General features: G+C 37.1%; 1 protein-coding gene across 2 annotated transcripts in view; it reads right to left on the bottom strand.

Moving 5' to 3' along the window:
- Positions 1-1192: 1192 nt before the first annotated feature.
- LOC137855609 (uncharacterized) overlaps positions 1193-6000 on the bottom strand; it is a 126976-nt gene continuing 122168 nt past the window's right edge. For both annotated transcript variants that reach the window (XM_068679925.1, XM_068679924.1), the window contains exon 8: positions 1193-4920. The gene's annotated coding sequence lies outside the window, so the exon portion shown is untranslated. The remainder of the gene's footprint in view (positions 4921-6000) is intronic.

Genomic DNA, 6000 nt, shown 5'->3' with positions numbered 1-6000 from the left:
TTTTATTTATTTATTTGTGCTTGCAGTTCTTTTTAAAGTCATGCAGAGCACCTGAGTGGTCACAGACCAAAAAAAAAAAAAAAAAAAGAAAATGGTAACCCTGGGTGTACATTTCCCTGTTAGCTGAGCTCTGCATATCCCAGAGCCAGAGAGGGGTTTCCTTTGCATCTCCTTGCTGCTGGGTTGGACTGGCCCCTGCAGCACCAATTCTGCTGCATGGCTTGAGGAGCAAACAGAATGCTGGCAGCAACTCTTTGCTCAACTCTGCTACCTTCTCCCTGGGAAAGGCTGTAGTGGGTAATCATGGGAGTGAGCTGAGTTTGAGAGCATATCGCAGCACTGAACTGGGGATCAAACCACTATTTGACATTGAATAATGTACCACTTAATGTCTGTGCTAATAGTGATCACTTAATTAATTGTAATATTGTAATCCTTCGATATTAGCACAGAGTTAGGAACCCATGTGGGAACAATGGAGCTAGGAAAACAGTGTTGCATAAAACTTAGAGGAGTAGCGGAATAATCTCCTGAAGCTGATTCGGCAAGCATTTTGATTTTAGAACAAGCTTTGGTAGGCAGTTTATGCACCTAATAATCCCAAAACACTATGTCCTGTTCCATTAAAGGGTGCCTCCTGCCATCAGAGGAACTTGCAATACTAAGCACGGAACAGAACTTCCACTGGGGAAACTAAACTTTGAAAAGTAAAAATTTCACAGCTCAGCTATATCAAGCCACAGAGCCAGTTTCTGCAGGTGTGGGCTACAAATCCTTGCTTATTCAGGAAACATCTCATCCTGCTTGGTATATTCATTTAGAAAGTCCTGAGGTATTATTTCCTTTCCTAATCCTTGGAATAGCCAACAAAAAATTTCTTTTTAGCCTTGTCTCAGAACATTGACAATAGCTTTTCAACAATAAAATGTTAGTAGTAACTGCAACTGAAGACAATGTGCTCAAAAACATGTTCAGTTTGCTTTTTGGAAAGGCAAAAGTGCATGACAAATTTCTTTCTAATTTAGTTACTGATGAAACTTCATTTGCTAGTAAAAGGACAAGTGTCTCTCCCTGAAATGCAACAGGGGGATTTTTTCAGATTTTTTGTTCAGATTTGCAGTATTTTCAGTAGTCATTTCTAGCAATACTATATCTGCTATCTTGACCCTTATTTTTTTGAACTCTTATATAGTGAATTTATTTATTTATTTATTTATTTATTTTACAGAGAGCAGTAGGAAAATATGAATACTTGCTACTGAAACTGATTGAAGAAAGTTTCAGTAAAAATATTGGCAAAGCAGAATATATCAAGGCATACACACACACACACAAAATTTAAATTTACAAAAATTGGAAATGTTGACAATGGCAAAATATTTTGGAGTTTTGTAAAGGACTTTTTTCAAGGAATAATAATAGTTGTGCACAGAATGTTTTTCCATAGTGTTCCTGATGATACACCTATTTGAGATTATCCCAAAATTAAAAAAACAAAACAAAACAAAAAAAAAACAAACACTTGCTGGCAAAAGTAATAGTGAGATGGTATGACAGTAGTAAGTCTATAAATTTCTTAAGGAATACAAAAAAATCATTATCCCTCCATAGAACATCCTTAAAGAAAATGTTTGTGGGGAGTGACAATACCATTTATTAAACTAATTAAGAAGAAAAAGATGACAAGTTTTTCTGCTCATGTTCCCTTCTTCGTGTCTGTTAAAGCAATAACAAACTTCTTAGCCAAGTATAATCCTGAAGAATAATTGCATGTCCAAATATTTGTTTTGTTTTGTTTTTCTCCCCAGCTATATCTATTTGTTATACCTCAGTCAAAGCTTCCTAAATAATCTCATGCATATACCTTTGGACCATACCAGAAAAGAAAAAAAATAAATAAAATAGTATTACTCCTGAAAATCTTGTACTCTAATGAAGACAAAGATAAAAAGATGTGCTATTTTGACATAAAAGAGAACAGAGAGGTGCCAATTCTGAGCAGATAAGCATAGGGCAACTTTTGTAAGGAAGTGAGTTTTAAATGAATAAAGTTAAAAGGGTTAATAAAAGTGTAATGGTGACCAAGACAAAACTTCTCCAAGTATCAGAAGCAGCATCAGTGGAAGCAGGAAGCTAAGAACAGAGAAGCCTGGTAGATCTGAATGTGCTTGTAAAACAGGTAAGGATTGAACTGGAATAGGAGAAAAAAAAAAAAAAAAGGCAAAAGTAAAAAGAAAAAATGTCACCAAACCAATAGGACCAAATGGGAAGCTTAGTCTGCAGAAAGCCAGGTGAGGAAGCATTTGAGTATGAATATGCATTCATGCACTAAGTGTAATAAGGGGTAGACATTAAACTCACTGAAATATATTCCAAAACAAACATTACATACCAGCTCAGGCTGTGCTTTTCACTACGCTTGTGAATGTACTTCTATGCCTCACAGATGAGACAGATGAAGTTACTGTTCCCCACTAACTTCCAATGCGACCCAGGTCAATCAAAAGTATCTTGTTGATGGACCTACTACAGCAGTTCAATAGTGTATGCAGTAAGAGGTATGCAGTGCAGGCATGCATCTCCAGGCAGGAGAAAAGCATAAGAACACAATGGTACAAGCATTGGGAAGGAGACACCAAACTCATTGGGCCAGAAGAAACTCCAAGATCAATAAATTCAGAAAACATAGGGGTGTCCTTTGCTACAATAAATATATAATAACTTGGCTATCTACCTGGATGATTGTGTTTTTATAGACGTGGGAGTAGTGGTGGAGAAAGCAAAGAGATCTAATAGAGACTGGGAAGCAGAGAAGTCTGGCGTGGCTGCTTGTGTGCATTTATTTACTCATGCAATTGTTTTACCTTGATGGTAGGTTAACACCACTGGGTTACTCATAGCCCCCATTGCCTCTACAATGCACTGCCTGAGTACCATGATACTCTCTGGATGTACATGTACACTGTAGTCTCTGGCCTCCTCTATTCTCTGGATGTGTGGTTTGGTTTATTTTTCTTTTTCCTCTCTTGGCTCCATGCTTGAAAAAGATTCTGTTTCTTTTCAACAACTTCTCTAATTATTTATGGAAATTCTAAGATCTCCAGTCATAATATTTGCGTCATCAAAAGCAACTCCACAGGAAATAATGCCAAATCACAGAGTAGCTTTATAATGAAAAGGTAGCTACACAAATTTAACCGTGAGAAAAGTCATGCCTCGATCTAGAATAAAGCTAAACACTTTAACACACATAAAATGGCCTTACTGAGCCCCAGCATAGTGCATTGGAAGCCAAAATCAGACCCACTGGTCTAATTAAAAACCCGTATTCTACTCTCATATTGGTCTTTGACTACAGTTCTCAGAGGAAGGAGATAATAACAGACCTTGTAGACCTTTTGTATTTCTTTCCTCTCTAACTCTCTAACATATGAAAGATGCTTGGTTCATATGATAAGTTCATATGTAGTCATACTGTAATGAAGACACCTTTCCTGTGGTTTCTGTGTTTCACCTACATATTACATTTTAGGTTCTCTAACAAAGGATGAAGCATCTACATGTATATGCTTGTTTGAAAATCTTAGCTATTAAAAACAAACAAACAAAAGGAACACAACAGAGTTTTTAGAAATGTCAGATATCAGCGTGCATAAAAATATAAGAACTTGTTCCAATTTTTACTTCATGCTGTTATTAACAAAAGTAATTTCTATGAAGACATTCAAGCATGCTTTAGTCAAATGTGAAGTTAATAAATTATATTAATTTTTAAAAGCAAGGACTCCAATTAAGGTAAATTTACTGCAGGTTACCTTTTAATGTCACTCGGGACTTGCATTGATAGAGGAGTGTAGAGATAGAGAGCTGTCTGATAGTGGGAGATCTTTCCCCCACTGCCCTGGACACTGCATTGGTCTTAAAAAGGTAGAGCAGGGTCCTCCTATAGGAGAACACAGGGCAAGGCAGGGCAGGGAAAGGGGTAGGGGACAAAATTTGTTTTCAGATAAGCATCAGGTCATTATAACCATTTACCTTCTTCTTCTCATAATGAAGTCTTCCCCCCCTCCCCTCCCCCCCAGTATCATCTACTCCCCTACCTGTGTTTTTTTTGGTCTTGTGATGTTTCATGGTGTCTTACAAGTAGACTGTAGATCCAGAGCAGGGACTATCTTTCCAATTTCTGTCTGTGCAAGAGTGGTCTTCTGCCACTCCCTAACATAAATGTTGCTACTGTAAATAATTGAAATTTATGTAATATTACAACAAGTTGTGAGCACCTCTGTACATGTCCTGTCTGATGTCACATGGAGAATTAATAACAGGAAAAGACCACCTTAAACTCTCTATTCTTGGATACAAAAAGCAACTAGGACAATAACAGAATCAAACTGTAATTTGGAGAACAGTAATAAATATATTCATGAAATCTCCCCACTAAGTTAATGAAGAAGTAGTTCAATCTTCCAACAACAGAATTATAAACACAATAAAAAATGTAGTAGTAAAATCTATCCTTGTAACATTTCAAAGGTGTAGAACAGAGCAGCTGAGGGAACTGGGGTTGTTTAGTCTGGAGAAGAGGAGGCTCAGGGGAGACCTCATTGATCTCTCCAACTACCTGAAAGGAAGGTGTGGGGAGCTGGGGGCTGGCCTCTTCTTGCAGGTAACTAGCAGTAGGACTAGAGGAAAAGGCCTCAGGTTGTGACAAGGAGCTGGAAATTAGGAGACATTTCCTCTCAGAAAGAGTAGTCAGGCATCAGAATGGGTTGCCCAGGGAGGTGGTGGAGTCACCATCCCTGGGGGTGTTTAAGGAAAGGTTGGACATGGTGCTCAGGGACATGGTTTAGTGGGTGACATTGGTAGTAGGGAGATGGTTGGACCAGATGATCTTGAAGGTCTTTTCCAAACTTCATGATTCTATGAAAGAGAACAAACAGGTGTGTGTTCATTATTTGATGTTGAGTGACTTGAGGATGCTGTTAAGAGAAACTTGTTTAAGGAAGCAGAGCAATCTGAGCAGGGAAAAGCATGTGATAACAATAAAAACATTAGAAGTCAAATTCATTTACAGCAAATAGTAAAACCACGCTGGCTGGTCAAGAAGTGTGAACTGAGTCTGCTAATGTTAGAAGTGCATCATTTCTTTGAAGGTTACTCCCGGGAGCTAAGAAGCTAGTCATGACTATTTTTCAGGCTAAAGAGAATATTTACACACATAGTACTGTTTCCTACTAAACAGACAGAAGTGTTTTAATCTATTTTTTTTTAGTTGTGTTCATGATACACAAATAAACAAAAACGTAAAGTTCTTGACATGTAAAGGTCAAGGTAGTTCTTATGGACTACTTTTATCATTTGGAATGTCTGCTGCATTCAGGTGATCTTATTGTGGTTCAAAAGATAATTTTCAAACAATAGTAACATTTGATTACAGATGCTTCATATCCTGGCTAACTGGAACTAGACTGCATTATCAGAGCCAATGATGTATTAAAGCATATTACTGCATCATATAATGGACAAAATAAAAAAATAATCATATTTTATTCATTTTATATTTATTCATGCAATAATTGTAGCTATTGCTGCTGGGTAGACAACAGACTTTTTTTTTTTCTTTTTTTCCTGGCAATTTTACTTAGAGAATGTAGTCAGTTATTCAGATAAGCCACCATTGCTTTTCACTGCCCTATCTTCTCCTTCCCCTCAGTTACTGATTTATTTTTTTTTTCTGTTCTCTGTGGTATTTTAGCCTGTAATTGCAGCAACAGAACCGATTCTTCATATGTTCAAATAAATGCAAAACTGCTCACTAGGCAAGCAAATAAAACAGTATTTTCATTCTGTAGAAACTCCCTCTATGATCACAAATGAAGATATGATATGGGTGTGATAAACAAGGACTGATAAAAGGTATTATCTTTTTCCTTGCGTCAGTTCTGTTACAGACGTCATTGGAACAAAAGGTTGTCATTCTGTCTTTTAACACTGCCCAGT

This window comes from Anas acuta, chromosome 4 (genome assembly GCF_963932015.1).
Source record: "Anas acuta chromosome 4, bAnaAcu1.1, whole genome shotgun sequence".
NCBI classification, from domain to species: Eukaryota; Metazoa; Chordata; class Aves; order Anseriformes; family Anatidae; genus Anas; species Anas acuta.
The sequence above is the reverse complement of the archived record's forward strand: the minus strand, read 5'-3'. Positions and strand labels throughout refer to the sequence as shown.